This window comes from Cydia splendana, chromosome 4 (genome assembly GCF_910591565.1).
Source record: "Cydia splendana chromosome 4, ilCydSple1.2, whole genome shotgun sequence".
Lineage (NCBI taxonomy): Eukaryota > Metazoa > Arthropoda > Insecta > Lepidoptera > Tortricidae > Cydia > Cydia splendana.
This window is the reverse complement of record NC_085963.1, coordinates 10580338-10598116: the sequence shown is the minus strand read 5'-3', so window position 1 is coordinate 10598116 and position 17779 is coordinate 10580338. Positions and strand designations below refer to the sequence as shown.

General features: G+C 35.8%; 1 protein-coding gene and 1 long non-coding RNA gene across 2 annotated transcripts in view; both read left to right on the top strand.

The window, feature by feature from the left end:
- LOC134789872 (uncharacterized) overlaps window positions 1-17779 on the top strand; it is a 117776-nt gene that overhangs the window by 82887 nt on the left and 17110 nt on the right. The gene's annotated exons all lie outside the window — the stretch shown is intronic.
- LOC134789862 (uncharacterized) overlaps window positions 1-17779 on the top strand; it is a 44395-nt gene that overhangs the window by 9506 nt on the left and 17110 nt on the right. The gene's annotated exons all lie outside the window — the stretch shown is intronic.

Below are 17779 nucleotides of genomic sequence, written 5' to 3'. Positions count from 1 at the left end.
TAATACAGTCAGCAACAAGGTAACGGATTAGCATCACAAATTGTAAAGAGACTTTAGAGTGCGTGTTCAGATATTTTGAGCACCTTGCTCGCTTCGATATATCTGATGGCGACTGTACAAGTGACATTACAGACAATAATAAAAATGTCATTTATGTTTTAATTAATTTAAGAGTTCCTTGAAAATAAAGGGTAGTAAAGGGTGTACCTAATATGTAACGTGATTAGTAGTCCCGCAGAAAGTCACTGATTAAGCAATTGATCGATTTAGAGCCCTTCAGCGCCGGCTATTAATCTATTACCACGATTAAGTAACCTACTTTCACTAAGTACGTACAAATTATGTTAGCTTTGATATTACAACTCCTGAAGCATCACGCAACGCTGAGGTAACTAGATTAATTCATCACTAATCGAGTTTCGACTCATTGGGTTTTGTTGACCACCGCTACGTACTTACTGAAGGCCTACCGCGAACCACGTTCGACGTGTTGCCTCTCTGTCGCACATGTAAATTCGTACGTAAGTGTAACAGGGAGGCAACACGTCGAACGTGATTCGCGGTAGGCCCTAAGTTGCGTTATGTGCCTAATGTACTATTTTAGGTGCACATTAAAAATGATTTCTATCATTCTGGATTGTACATACTAACGGCTCGATTCGGGAAATGAATTAGATTTCTACTAGACTTCAACAAGTTACGATACGGATAATTTAAAGATATTTGTAAGATAGATATGTCAAATTTGACGTTTCCGCGATTCTGGAGGTCCTCTTGAACGATTTCGACAAGTTATGACTTAGATATCCAAGTCACATCTAGTCGATATCTAATGTAGATCTAGTTGATCTCTAAATCGTCTCAAGATCTTGTGATTATCTCGAAATCCGTATAGGCCCGCGAGAGAGATTTAGGTGCTAATTCATTTTTCTTCACTTTCAGGAAAAAAGTCGTGTGAGGTATGATAATTGGAGGTAATCCATTAACAAAAGGTGCGTTGAAGTAATTCCCAAAAATATCTCACGAACATATGATTTACACTTCAATTTTTTTATATAGGTACCTCAGGTGTAATGTTTATAATATTATAAACATTTGCCTAATTAAATTTTCGACATAGTTGTATACATATGTGCTAATTATCGCACAAGTGCGGTAAAGTAGCACCATATGTAAGGTTTTTTGTATGATGTTTGTTAATTAATTATTGATTAGTTTTCAGTATTAAATAAACCATTTATATAATATAGATTCAATTAAATAAAATGTTGGTGTTAGTAGGTATCGCGTAGGTACAGTCGCCATCAGATATATCGGAGCGGCCAAGGTGCTCACAAATATCGGAACACGCCTCTATTGTCAGGGCGTTAGAGTGCGTGTTCAGATATTGTGAACACCTTGGCCGCTCCGATATATCTGATGGCGACTGTACATTGCCAATGAATAGGTTGTTCGCCCCAGGCTTTAGTCAGAGAACATCTATGTTCACAGCATATTAAGTTTTTACAAAAGTTATGTCTATTCCGTGACCATAAAGCATGACCAATGTTATGCGTTAAAGATGTTTAATTGATGAATTCTACAGGTCTCACGTGAATTGAAATAATCAAAATAACATAGTCCATGTTTTAAATTTTAAGCAAGCCAAAATTAAAAATATTACAGTTAGGCACCTACCTATTTCGTTAAAATCAAGTTTCATTTCCGAATGTTAATTTTAAAACTTGTCCACATAAATAAAGGAAGTACAAAAACACAAAAACACAACTTCTACATAAAAAAGGAGATGTGTTTGATATTAATGGACAGTGCAGTTTTGTTAAAAACGTAGAAATTATCTATAGGATGTTTATTTCCCGACAACACAGACATACCTACCATACCTTATTGTACTTACTTAACGAGAGCTAATCAAAGGAAGAAAGGAATTGAAACTTATCTTAGCTGATATTTTTAGTCACGGGCTCCGAAAACTGATGTGGGATTCACATATGAAATTAATACAGGTTATAAAGGTTTTATGAAATATATTTTTTTGACAGGAAACAATCTCGGCGACGGTTAGGCCAGTCGGGTTTGTTTTATTGCGGCCATTACTGTCTCTTAGCTTGACGCGTGTGATTTGTGGCGGCGAAGCAAAGCGTTCACTTCCGACACCGGCGGTATAACTCGCCTTATCAGCTAATCAGTCCCTATCACACGGATGAATTCCTCCGTTCCACCGTTAATTATTATTGCTTTAATTAGCATCGAGGATTCGAAAAATATAAGAGGCATTAATGCGTATTTACTAATTGAATATGACAAATGATTATGTACTTATACAATGCATTTATATTATAGTATAACTATGTAGGGCCAAAAAACATAACCTACAAAGTTAGAATGTTTACAAGCATGTTATATTATCAGTTATCTCGCCTGTCTTTTGTTATTTTGTTTAAAACATAACACCACGAAACCAAACAAAACAAAGAAGTTAGTTTAATCTTGCTTACAGACAATCAGTGATCTGTTACAATGAACCATATTGTTTACAAACCGCTTCTGCTCGTATCCGGTGTAGAAATTGTAGGTACCATTGTTCGATTTTTTAAAAGCATTATGTTGTAAAGTTGTAAATTTTTTATGAATGGTACTGTAAAAAGTACCCGTGTAGGACGGTCCAATCACAAAGGAAAAACAAGAGCGGTCAAATATCTGTGAAATGATCTAATATAAAAAAAACCTTAAACCTTAAAAAAAAAACCTTATATACCTTATACCTCTTGCGATAAGGTTGTGTCTGACCGTAATGTTATTGCTGCCGAGTGTACCACTGTACCTGTGCATCTCCATTGAGTGGTGCTCGCCCACGGCGCGCGCGCCGCCCGCCCACATGGACATAAATTGTTGCGCTAACTGTACCCAGAACAAATTGCCCATGTAAAACATAAGTAATAGACCCTAACTTTTAATTTGGACATTCATTTGTGTGAAGGTGTTTTATGAAAGGAACAAATTTATAGGCACTTAAGAGGAAGTAATTATATACCTACATTAAATATGAGCACGAATGTACCTGCCTTTTGTCTGCCGCACGTAGTACGTACGTTACGTATTGTTCAAAAAACTACGTTATGTGGAATTAAATAAGAATATTTTTTATATAAAACTAATTACAATTAGGTAACATGCCGCAACTTAAGCAAAATAACAAAAATAAACTTTTTCGTATTTATTTACGTAGTACTTTCTGATTGTCACACTTGATAACGAACACTTAAATGTGTTTTTAATGTGGCTCATCGCAAACTAAATTATTCATACAAAAATTTGAAGGATTTTTTTACAGGGATCGAAAGTGCGATTTAGAAAAAAGGCTAAAAAGTAAAAGGTACCTATAAAATATAAAATAAATAATTCAAAGTGGTACAAATATCATACAGCCAAAAAACAAACAATTTATTGTACGGCAATAAAGTAGGTACATTTACTGTACATACCAGTGATAGATGTATGTAATTGGTAAATTAACCGAAATTTGTAGATTGAGTAGCTACTACAAACACTCAGTGTTCGCAGTATTTGCGACTTTACCAAACTTGAATTATCAATATACCAGAATTACAAAACAACAAGAGCCTTGATACACCGCATATAATATCTTACTTTATTTCAAATTCTTTCATATCAACCACTAAAACTGTACACAAATTACCTACAATGAAAGTAGGCAGAGCCTTTTTATGACTGAAACACTATACTAATGATCTCATCACAGAGAAGCAATAAGAGAGCTTCTTATGATCCTAAAGGATATTCCAATGGGTAACGGGATGCTCTATACAAGATGTTTCTAACCATACTACGCAAGTACGCACAAACCCAGATGAATATGTTATATAGATTGTACTAAACAATTTTAACAAACCACTTAACCTGAAAATAATTGAAGCTCCATGGAAAATCGGATGTAATCAGTCAAAAAAACATGAATCATTTTTGCTCAGTCTCGAGATTAACCAAAAAATAACTCATTGTAAATGGTCCACCTACATCAGCTGGCGCAGAATAGCCGTGAAACATCCTGTATATTGTGTATTTAATTATAGTGAAATTAATACTGTATGATTTTATTAGTTAATATGTATGTGTATGTACATAAATTACACACAATAATACCTATGCCAACAATGTTGCGCGAATGTTACCATCGCTTTTACGTATTTTACCCTGTTTAGTACCTTCTACTTTAGCATATCATTACATACTAGACGGGCCCGCAGCTCCGCTCGCGTAAATGAAATAAAGAGTTTGTCTTATGTTTAGTTAAATACCGATATTATTATGTATTGAACCCTGCCAGGGTTTATAACTGTGATAGGGACTTCTTATTTGTAACCGATATTTGGATAACTTACTTCGCAAATTTCTCAAAAAAATATGTGATTTGATAGATAAAAGGCAAGATTGTATTTTTTCATCTACGTAGGCATTTATTTAAAATTTGTTTCAACTTGTCCTCAAAAAATTAAAAAAAAATATTGTCGTGGTAACTATTGATTTCCTAACTTTGGGGATGGGTTCGGGGGGGGGGGGTCCTACTCCCTCCCCCCTCCCTATAATGCGTGATTCAAATGCTAACCCAAAATTATTATTTATTTTTATAAGCCCACGTTTGCACACGTTCATTTGAATAATTTCCGCCTTAAAAGCCAACGGGAGTGGTCATTTCTCCATACAAACGTACTCCTCGTTTTCCTCCGTGGTTTTTGAAGCTAGAGCAATGATTTTCTCAACACAGATTAATATTGTCAATATCTGTGTCGGACCGTTTTGCTTTTTTTGATATTTTTGTTTTTTAAGGCGCTAGAGCCCTTCAAAAATGGCCAAAATGGCCTAATTGACTATGCCACAATGAGAGGCGTGGCATTCAAAACTGATATCAATTAGCCAAAAAAGCAAAACGGTCCGACACAGATAATTTCACAATCATTTAGATTTCCAAATTTGGTTACGATTGGTTAAGTTTTGGAGGAGGAAACAGAGGAGTACGAAACCTCGATTTTTGAGATTTATATACGCAGGATTTTTCGCCTTGTCCTTATCGCACTACGTTTAGGTGCCGCTTCCGTTAGCGAGACGGGTATATTTACCTAAAATATTTAAAACTCAGCTCCTGTTTCGTCTTAAGACGAATATGTACGACCACCACCGCATCGCATAAATCGCATAAATCGCATTTTCATACAAATGTAAATAGTCCCCATTTCCCTGTCTGGATATTGACATTACTTACGACGGCTACGGTGACGTAACGACCGAAAATGAGTCCTGGCTTCCGACACCAGATCACACCATGTTTCCCGGTCTTGCGATAGCTCTCGCCAGTCGCCATGGCCGAGGTTGATCAGATCTTGAGAAACCCTTGAGCTCCAAAATATCAGAGCATGCACTTTAACTACATTATAATTTACATTGTTCAGATATTTGTGAATACCTCAGCCGTTCCGATATATCTGATGGTGACTGTTCAGCAAGAAGAAAAAATCCTACCTGGTCGAGTCGCATCGTATTACGCTAGAAAACAGTTCCCGAATTGGTTATATCTGTAAAGTCATTAAAGTATAATTATCACACACACATTATTACGGGCACCATCCCTTAAACTGATGGGTTCTCTGGCCCATCTCGGCAGCCCGTTCCCCGGACGAATGGCAATGTTTGCCGAAGCCGTGAAAGTCAATCTGAATAATATAACTCAAAAAGAAATTTAAAACAATAAAATACAAATTATTAACACGATAATCATACGATAATATTAATTTGATGGATATGTCATAAATGGCATAAGGCACTCGTATGGGCTATGGACTAAGGTTGAGGTTGGCAGCACTTTTTATTTTACTTCGTGTAAAAAAACTCAGAAATACCTGTATACCAACATGACAAACTTAATTTAGGTTACTTTAACTTACGGATAATTTGGTCTAGTCTGTAGCACCGCCAAACGAAAACAACCGAGAGTTGCCGAGAATGGGCGATCATCGTAAAATCAAGATTGTTATGAAAATTTCTTTTACTTATTGTAAATTAAATACGCATCGAAAGCGATAGTTTTTATGCTCTAGTTTTATATGTAGATATTAGATGTTTCTCATATGTAGATAATAGATTTAAACAGTTTTTTCTTATCATACGTGCGTTGTATTCGAGATACGTGTAAAAAATTTTTTAGAAATTTGTAAGGCGCCATCTCTCTTTTTCGCTCGTTTTTTATCCCGTTCTGGTTTTTCAATTTTATATATATGATGATACTTTGAATAAGATTTAGAGAAATTTTTATCTTTATTTTACTGTAGGGTACATAAACACATGTTATCCAAGTACAAATTCCTTTGGCATTCGTCCAATAGGAATGCTATTGTAAAATATTAGCAAGAACGTATGTTAGAATATTTACATTGAAAAAAAGCATTATTGCATTATTTTATTCGTTGGTTAAACGAATAATAAGCCATTTAATTTTTAAAGAGCTTTTTAGATAGAGATTATTAAGATACCTACTTGGTTTTATAATAATTATAACTGTGTAGTTCTTATACTACGTGCTTACTTAATGCACTAGTTACAACTTACAACGAAGGCATCTATTTATTTCTCTTATACGCATCAATTACTTCTGACACATTTCCGCTACAGCTATCTCATAAAACATCAACTAAAGAGCATTCCCACTTTCCAAGAACCATAAGTAGGTTAAAAATTACGTGACAGAGAAAGAACACGGCTCTAAGTTAATTGAAAACGTTTCGTACCAGTTAGATATAAAAATACGAGCGAGTTAATTAAAACTATAACTACTTTTTACTGCCATAAATAATTACATTAAACGTATATCCTTTGATTTATAGGAATAATGACACACCATACTCCATAAATCAAATACTTAGATTTAATTATTTTTAAAGTAGAAACGTAGCTTTTGCTTAAAAATAAACGCGACGAGATTCGAGTTCGCGACTACTCGTTGACAGCGAAATAAATAAATAAAATAGAGTTTAGCTTCTGGTGCTTTGCCGCAGGTTATATATTAAACGTTAGTAATATAATTATTTGGCCTAAGTTTAAGGTAGTTTTAGGAAGTACTTCTGTAGACACCAATATCACAACATAGACGTGAAAATTGCGTAAATCTCTGCGCCTGGCGTCACGGCGCGTGCCGTGTCCCGCCTAATGTCAACAACTCAACATCTGCGCTTAATTGCAGGCGAATGCCGGCCTCTGTCGTTTTTACCGTAAACGGTGTTTGTGTTAGAGTTAGCTCGACTCCTGGCCTAACAAACACACACCAATCACCGTGAAATTTGTTTGTTATAGCTTATTATCTGATAACTCTGGCCAATGCCCAACGCGTTGTATAAAAGAAAATTCGTAAAAAAAAAACAAAACAAAAATTAACTACTAGCAACTGAGATAAATCTTATGGTATAGGTCACATGTTATACTCCTCCAATAGCGGAGCTCATTGGAACAACACCCCAATATACGGCCACAGCTAGCCTGGGTTAGCAGAGATGCGCATCCGTGATTTAAACGTCAAACGTGTGTTCCTAAATGTTCAAAGTTGATTTACTTATACTGTGTTTGTTGGTGCTAAACCGAGTCATATAAAACCAAAGTTATTAAGTAAACTAGTCCCGTATATGTAAAGATCTATACTTATGTAGTCATTTGTTAGGAAACAAAATGCAATGTTTATGAACTTTATGAAACTAAGGATGAAGTAAGTATACAAATTTATTAGACGCAAGAGAGGCTATAAATTCTTAATACTTAGGTACGTAGGTGAACATTAAATTTATGCTCTATATGGATGTTGTAAAGCTGGTGAGAAAGACTCAAATTTTACGAGCTTCTAGTATAAGAAACTTTCAAGCGTATGATTGAGAACTAAAATCGAGTCTTAAAATTGAGAACTGGAGAGTCATACCAACATACGATACACATACACATTCTAGTGCAGATACTCAGAGTGCAGTGTGGCTACCACCAGTTTGGCACTGACATAAACTCTATCGAGAACATAACTTACTTTCTATGCATCTCGCTCATACTCGCATATTAGTACGACCGAGAAGTATAGAAAGTAAATTACTTGTAAGTTAGCGTATATGTCAGTATAGATACTGTCAGTGACTCATGGTAAGGGTACATGTTTATGAAACGTACATAGATATTAATAGGTACTTGGCCATGTTTTCAATAAGAACTTTACTGCTAGGAATAAACCTATAAAAAGCAGTTCGTTGGCGTATAATTTCTAGTAGATAAAGTATGTTTAGGCTTTATAGAGACCATAACTACACGTTAGTATAATTTTTCCATTATTTACTATTTATACTAAGATCAGAATCAGAAAAATATTATTCCAAACCATAGCCCTTATAGGTACTTATAGTATTTAATACACTTCAGAGTAAAAAATAATACCCATTTTCATAGCCATGTAAGTACACAGTATAATTCGATACATACCATAAAGGCCATCCTACTTACGCATATCAGTAGGTACGTACTAACAGATTCAAGAAAGTTGCTTTACAGTAAGTACTATTACGGCAGTTAGTAATTATTTTGTATTTTATTTATTTATCTATTTATTGCCCGTAAAAGCTCAATAGCCACTAGTACGGTTACCATCAGTTTGTCACTGACAAAAACGTCGTCGAGAACGTAATTTACTTTCTATACATCTCGCTCGCACTCGCATATAAGTGCAAACGGGATATATAGAAAGTAAATTACGTTCTCGACGGCGTTTATGTCAGTGACAAACTGATGGTAACCGTATAGGAATATGTCTATTAGCATGTCACGGTGACGGCGAGTACCAATAGGCTGGCTGACATTGCCATTAGGCCACTGATCACTTACTAAATGGGCCATGAACAAACTCGTCGCTTTCGTTCTAAATCCAGGGCAGTCCAGTTTTCACCACTAGGTACCTGTGGTCCGAGCATGCGTGAAGTAAATTAAGACGCTTAAAAAAGTATGTGTATGTGTGTGTCAGTTCCGACGCACGACTGGAATTTTCTTACGAATAATTATATCAAAATTTAAGAATCAAAACTCCCCAAATTGACTGTTGTGATTTGATGACATTGAATAATGGTATTCTTCCCCTTAAATTTGCATGTTACGCCGATATGAAAATCGATTCTAAAAGGAAATTATGAATGAATTCATTGATAAATTCGCCATGTACGTTTACGATCCAAACTGGAAGCAAGCTCGTGCGTGTGGAGTCCTTACGAGACAACCTACATGCTAATGCTGGAGAAGGTTCAGAAACGTTTTCTGCGTACTCTCTTCAGGAAACTGTACGGGTACTATCCTTTTATGTATCCGACAGCCTACCTGCAGGGCACGCTAGGATACAACGCACTAGTGACGCGCAGACTGTTCGACCAGCTGATAACCGTGCTTCGTATCCTGCGTGGTTGCCTGGACTGCCTCGAGTTAGTTGGCGAGGCGTGTCGACTATTTGTCCCGGACGAGCGTACCCGGTTTCGTGCTGACCGGCTGCGTCTCTTCGCGGTCCCGCCTGCCCGCACGGTCTCGCGGCGCAACTCGCCCGTTTGCCGAGCGCTGAACACGCTCAATAAGCTCGGTGCTGTGCAACACTCCTGCGATTTGTTTGCGGACGGCTGGACGGTTATTGAGAAAGATTGTTTGAAAATATGCGAGTTACTAACCAAATGATTTAAATGTTTAAATTCGATCTATTGTATGACATGATCTGTATGTAATCGTTTTGTTTTATTTTGATTATTATTAGTATTATTTATAATTGAACTTAGGTATAAGAAATGTAATGACTTAGGCTAGTCCTGTAAAATTGCATTTTGCGTTAATAAATTGATAAATTGAATTGAAATTTTACGGCTGACTTAACACAGTTACATGGGATGCAACTGAGTGGTTCGGAGTGCAAATTCACAAGTACCTATGCAAGCGATGTACGATGATCACAAGTTCTTGTATACTTCCTAACGCGAAGTCTATCGGATGTAGTCTAACCATTAGGCACTCTTTCAACGCCGCCCTATTGTCCTGCGATGGATGGCGATAAACATTCCCTACGTGATGGAATTTTTATATTTCCGATCCATAGACGCCGGCTGAATTATTATACAAATAATTTATAACCAAGCGGTTACTGAACATATAAAATAATCACTGTCAGCGACGTGTTGATTATCATTATCAAAGACCGAAAATATTAATAAGCGAAGAAATTAATTAAAAAGCGAGCCTTTGTTCCCAGCTTTTGTAGTACGTGTTTGTCAACGTTTGCGTAAATTAAATGTCAACAAAACACTTCATAATTTTAGTAGCACCTAAGCTCATACTCATAAGTTCATAACATTTTTCACACCTACCTTTTAGATAATCCATTTTTCCCTGAAATGGAGGATTAAAGTGAGACATTTATGCCTTAAGGCGTATCCAGATTAGTCAATTTTTCGCCAATCTGATTCAATATTGAATTGCCTGATCGAATCAGGAGGTGCGGATGCAAATACCATTCAATTCTGATCAAATCAACCGATTTGATCAGTCCCGTCTGGATACCACTTTAGAGTCCTTGCTGTTATACATTTCGACACACAGATGCTATTAAAGTCTGAAAACATTAGAAGTCATGGAAATACTTGCGTTTTAGTAACACACATACCTACATATAAAATACAAATATATGAACATATATTTACACAGAACAATAAATACCATTCAATTCTGATCAAATCAACCGATTTGATCAGTCCCGTCTGGATACCACTTTAGAGTCCTTACTGTTATACATTTAGACACACAGATGCTATTAAAGTCTGAAAACATTAGAAGTCATGGAAATACTTGCGTTTTAGTAACACACATACCTACATATAAAATACAAATATATGAACATATATTTACACAGAACATTTGTAATGAACGAAACCTTTTAAGATTCTGAATATATATCTTCATTCAGGACGATTTGTCGCAGGAGGTGTGAAAACCGTATACGTAACAACCAGTTATCTCGCTTGATTATTTCTCATTTGGCAACGCCTCGCTACACTCAGGATTCTCGGTTTGCTCTGCATTTAATGCGACGAGAGCGGTATCTACCTAAGGTACAGCTCTCGTCGTCAATACATAATTTTGTTCTCTTTATTGCATGTAGTATACAATTTATTCAAGTTTTATTCCTTGCATGCGGATTAAATCAAGATAAGTTTAGAAATTCAATTAGAAATAAACATAAAACCTATACTTAGTAGTATGATTACAGTAGCGCTATGATATTATTTTAAATTGAAGTTATGTTTCCTGTAAGAGCTCGTATCTTTTACATCGAACGAAGCTGCGCTTGACGTATAATCTGATAAATTGTTTGCAGTCGCGACCATGCCGCATCCCATGTGCAGAGGTATATTCCGAATAAGAAAAATATTATACGTCCAGTACGTCCTACTCGCACTCATAAAAATATTGATGGTGGAAGTAATAAAATTGGTACCATATTTTCAAAATCTGAATAGGTTCCAGTCCAGTACGCTAGCATGATGTGAGTTGAGTCATCGGAATGCTTCGCGTTTAGTACGACACATCGTATTTATGTCTAGGGTATTTATACTTAACGTTACAATCGTGACTTGGACATCAAGTTACAAACTCACTACATACAACGAATTATAGTAGTCGTATATGTTTGTATTAAAAATTAAATTTAGTTTTAACTCTTGGCTCTATTCCAATGAATGATTTTATAAACAAACCAGGTAAATGTATGTGCGCTTTATCTTTTTAGTCTTATCGTGCATATATCGCTTGAATTAATTACATCACTTTCTCAATGTTACGTTATAATCAACTCTCTTTAACGCAATGAAAGTTTCAAACAAAAATGGATTTCGGCAAAGCCGCTTAACAGGAAATACCGCGAATATGACATGAAATTCAATCATTGGACCTGCTAGCCGGAACTCAATGCGGACCACTCATCCGCAAAAACATTACTAGGTTGTTTTTGGTATCCTTTGTACCTATTTATAATAAACAATATTACCTTTTGAATTATCCTTCCTTGTTTTACCTAAAACAACATGGTATTTTAGAAGACGTACAAGCAAAAAAACTTTTTACTGACTTTTTGAAACTTTGAATTTATTTTTGCTCCCGTCTAACCGGGGTTTGCTAATTAGTAATAGGTAATTAGTTCTTGCTTTCATACGCCTTTAGAACATGACATATTTTATTGGTTACCTACTTAGACTATCTACAAGTACATCTTATAAAACAAAGTCCCCTGTTGCGTCTGTCTGTTTGTATGTTCGCGATAAACTCAAATAAGTACTACTGAACGGATTTTCATGCCGTTTTCACCTATTAATAGAGTGATTCTTGAGGAAGGATTAGGTGTATAAATTGTTAAGGAGAACCCGTGCGAATCCGGGGCGGGTACTAGCAGTAATATAATATGCATGACATATAACAGTGCCGCGTTACATCTATTTGTATATTTACCCACGATACACTAGCATCCCTAAAATGATTCGTGTAAAAAACGTGTACTTAGTACATTTGAGATATTCGCTAAGAGAACATAGGCATCATGGCCCTATAATTAGGTACAGTCGCCATCAGATATATCGGAGCGGCCAAGGTGCAACACGCCTCTATTGTCAGGGCGTTAGAGCGCGTGTTCAGATATTGTGAACACCTTGGCCGCTCCTATATATCTGATGGCGACTGTACATAAGTACTAGTCGCTATTAGCGGCGCGCACCTGTCTGGGCCGATGTCAATGGCCGTCAAACGTGCCCTAACTATAGCACGGGATATAACTAAACGTCACAGACTTACTCCCTCTGACAATGCATTATGAAGGGTTTAACGTAAATTAAACGTTAATTAACTTAACGTAAATTTCCTGTTACTGTCCCATAATATTTAAGAGTAGAAATTAAGTATAATACGAGTATTTATATAAAGGAGAACTAAAATATTTTACCTATAGAACTGGCAACATCAGACATAGTGAAGTATGTATTAAAATAAACGAATATTGTTGCATTTCGATGGTAGTAAACACTCAAGACACGCTATAGTATGGTATGTAGTTGTAAGTAAACAAGCCATTTTTGGCTTAGCAGTTGAGAAACATGAAACTCTGCGGTTCATTCAAGGTTTAGAACTTTAATAAATAAATAAAAAAATCGTATAAGTATGTTTGTTGTTTCCAACCATCATATAATCAGAACAATATTTATTTGCCTGTTTAAAGGGGCCCACTGATTAACAGTCCGCCGGACGGTATCGGCCTGTCAGTTGTTCGGAACTGTCAAAATTTTGTTTTAACTGACAGGCCGATACCGTCCGGCGGACTGTTAATCAGTGGGCCCCTTAAGTGATTACGCTCAGAGGCGCCTTCAATTATTTTATCCGCTTTATTACCGTATGGTTTACAAGTACATTGTAACTACATTAGCTCAAGTTTATCCCCATTTTTTTTGTAAGTTGTATAAGTACACGAGTGAGAAACCATTTTAAACGGGCATTTACGATGTCATATAATATAGTTTGGGAGCATGATGACCCGTTAGTGCTTGTGAGTTGTATTATATGCACCATCTAGTGTAATTGATCTGAGCTACATGTACAAGACGACGGTCACATCACATGTCTACCACGAACCGCAAGTAACTTAATTGCTTGCATTGCTTATACAACGCGTTACAAAACGACATTTACCATCCGTAACTGCTAATTGTTGATTGTTAACGCAACGAAGAGATTATGTGTTAAGTTTTCTATTTCCCATATGGTGTGGTGTAAGATTACCTACGACCTACGACTGAAAAAGTTTAATTTTCGTTCAATGTTTTATCTCCGCCGTGACGTCTAATGCATCTAATTATACTCGAATTATAGCTACTTACCAAATTTTGGTAGATAAACGATAATTTTATTAAATTAGGACTACCTACCTACTTCTCTAATTCTAGTTTTCATTTAAAATTCTAAACATTTTATTTTAATAATTACAAAATCAAAGTGTGAATATAAGCATTAATATCAATATAGACTGAAGTACAATAGGAAAAATAATTGTATGTAAAAAGACACTAGGTAGGTAATTTATTTTAAAGTAAACCATGTTTATTAGGTACTCTGTTCTAATTCAGTACATGGATGACATTCATAAACTGCGTAGATTTATAAAATCGCGTTTTACAGTAAAACTCTACGCGGCATTTCTTCACTCGGTTACTAGGAATCTTAAGTGGGAAGTAATCTAGGGATAATTTAAAACTATTATCCTGCCTTACTCAGTACCATTCGTGGCGTTCTTCAGCGCTGAGCGCGCGCAAGGAATTTCGTCGTATTATGCAATTAGCGACCACTAATCTTAGGTACCTCTAATGATGCGTTACCGCGACAGAACGATTAAAAATATCTGCACTTTACCCACAATTTCAAATGTGCACAAAACTTGCTTTTTCATAACACTGCGTTGCGTCACGACGTGCTAATATGGTTTGGAATGCAGCTTGGCTACATTTAAGTCAACCTACGGCTAGGTACTATGTTCTTTAATAATATTGTTTAAGCTCAGCTCATGTTTGCACCCCAAAGACCTGCTGTAAACCTACTTAGGGAAAAAACTGCTTGATCTTGGCCCAATCATCTAATTAAAAATATGCCCAATGAGTTTAATTATACATATTTTTAGGAAATGTAATGGTATTGTTTTTCACAAGAGCTTTGAGAAATTTCTACTTTCACCTATTTTAAAAAGCTTAATTAAATACCTTGATTTCTCTTACAAAGACCAATCATAATATATTATCATATTAACACACAATTTTTCATTAAGTAATTAAGTATTAAGACACTAAAGTTGTTGTTGACTGAGATCTCGGTCGGTTGAAATGATCGTGGGACATGGAAAAAGCAACACTTGACGATCCAAATAGGTAACATATCTTTACTGGTTTTCATATCTTTAGTCCAAGCAAAAATATGATGACAGACATACTGATAAATACAATGAGTTTCATGAAGTTACCGTATACAAGTACGAATTTTATTATACACATTAACAGCCTTGAATGCCTGGATAAACTTAATAGTGCAATTTTGTTGTAGAGCGGCCCTTCGCTTAAAAATATATTGTTCTTAAAAATGTTTAATGGTTCTAGTAATTCAAAGATACTTCGTTATAGTGCGTCGTTAATGTTCAGATCAGGGCGTACACGACCGTAGAGCACTTAATTTATTTAATTTTATTGCTTAAAATTTATTTATGTATCTATTTTTACGGCATATCCCTTGAATAATTTATTATCTCGCTAAGTTGATTTGTGAGCTATTAAGCCAGTCGGAGAAATTGTTACTATTGCAATTAGCATTTTAATACACACTAACTATTTACATGTTCAATGAATAAAATTACTAAATTAAACATTTCGTCAAAGATCAGATGTTTAGACATTGTCTGCTGAGTTTAGAAAGCTGAAAAAAATTAAAGACGGAAAACAAAATTACTAAAAAAAACTAATTAAAAGCTCGACATGGCGCGTAATTTATGACGCACGGGACTGTTAGAGTTAGACCAAGAAAAGTCTGCAGCGATTTTGATAGCCCACGCAGTGCAAGTTTCATTTTAAACGACAAAATTCTATGACGTTATGACTTACCTAAGTATAAATAACACTTGCACTGCGTGGGTTATCAAAATCGCTGCAGACTTTTCTTGGTCTAACTCTTTCAGCCTAGGCCCTAAATATTGAGTGTCTATTAGAGATGTGCGCCGATGGCAAAATCATCGGCGGCGGCGTCCGATGATTTTTTGACCGGCGGCGGCGGCGTGATCGGCGTGAAATCGGCGTGGCATTATTTTTGATACTGCATGAGAAAGTGGCTCTATATTGAAGTCTTCTGAGTATTTACTAGCCTACCCAAAACATATTATGTGTGTTTTCTAAATTATTGCCGGAAATTATATCCCATCATGACACTTGGCAACCATTTATTACCAATACCAACCTAACGGTTACCAACGGTATGTTTAAATATTAAAATAAAAAGGTTACTTTAAAACGCTACATTTTAGGCAGTATTTTTACTTACTTTGTAAGTGGAATACAAATAAAACACAAAAAAAAATATTTATAAGTTAAGTCTTAAATCTATGTATATTGAATTTTCCCAGCCGCTGTCGCCTCACCTAGGATTTGTTACGAAATAATGATGAACTACATACTTTACATTTGTCTGAAGTTTAACAGAAATGTAATGTTAGATTAAAAATGTCATCGTTTTCGAAAGAAAACGTCTCTGGCAGGTAGATTCGCTCAACAGAATGTCTTTGAAGTGTCCCGTTTTATGGAATACTAAGGTCTACTTTGTTTTCTTTACTGCTAGCATAGTGATGATAGTTGGTGATTTAAGTTCCTATAAGTACCTAGGTATAATTGTTTAAGTATAGCTTATTGCGAAGCTTTATACTGATTTTTATAATTTTGATTGAAATATACAGAGTGTCCCTAGCCATTGGACAAAGCCGAAATGTACATATGCATTAGGGTATTTAGAACCAGTATACAACGTATCATAACAATCGGTGTAGCGGTTACGAAGAAATTAACAAATTACATTTTTTTTACTTTGGAGCAACCTGTATGTGTTAGTAGCTCCTGAGGTTATAAATAGTATGAAACCTTCTTCGACCGTTTTGATTATCTTTTTTATTTATGACATTAATAAGATTCTGACTTTTGATAAATGTCATCATTGCTGCACATTTTCAAACAAATTGTCAAAAGCACTGCCAATGATTAATACAGTATGTTTCTTTTTGTTGTCGATTATTGGAAATAACTTTTGTTTGATAATATATGTTTTTATCTTTTGTTCTAATTAAAAAAATATTACCGTTAGAGCATTTCTTAGAAGTAACCCTACGTGGGATTTCAGGGTTTGTCCAATGGCTAAGGTAACGCTGTTATATTGTTAAGTACAAGAAGCTGATAATCACCATAAAATGACTAAGAATTGATCGTGTGTAATTTAGGTTCTACAAAAAACCTGATAACCTAATAACCTGAGATCCAGAAACTAGATCTTGTTTAAATTAAATCGTTATCACAGCTAACACCGCAACGACAAAAATGATGCTAATTTGGTTCACCGGCAAATAATAAGCGAAAAAGCATAAGGATCTTTAAATTATACCTCTGATACTATCTATTCACTACGCAACATGGAATAAGACACGATAGGTATCAAAATTTCCCACGCCGATTATACGCCGGTCATATTTATCGGCGGCGGCGGCGTGTAAAAATCGTCGGCGGCGGCGGCGCGGCGGCGCGGCGCACATGTCTAGTGTCTATCCGTCGGCGTCTGGTTTATGGTTTACTAACTACGATATTTCCTAAATATGGTTTACTAAATATGTTCGAAAAAAATCATACAAGATCAATAAGTAGGTCTCGCATATTTGTTGAATGCGTTATTTGCGACTGTACAGCATAGGCAAATTACTTTTAGTGTGTTATTTTTTATCTTAAGCTAAAGGTAACCAAAGAGTGGTATTGTGTTAAACTTTGCTTTGCAACGTATATCCATCCACAAGCGCCCGCAACGCGCACGAAGACACGTTCACGCTCTGTTACGTCGAGCGGATACCCCACTTACGCCGCTCGCCTACTGACCAGGACCATTCCATTTCGATGTA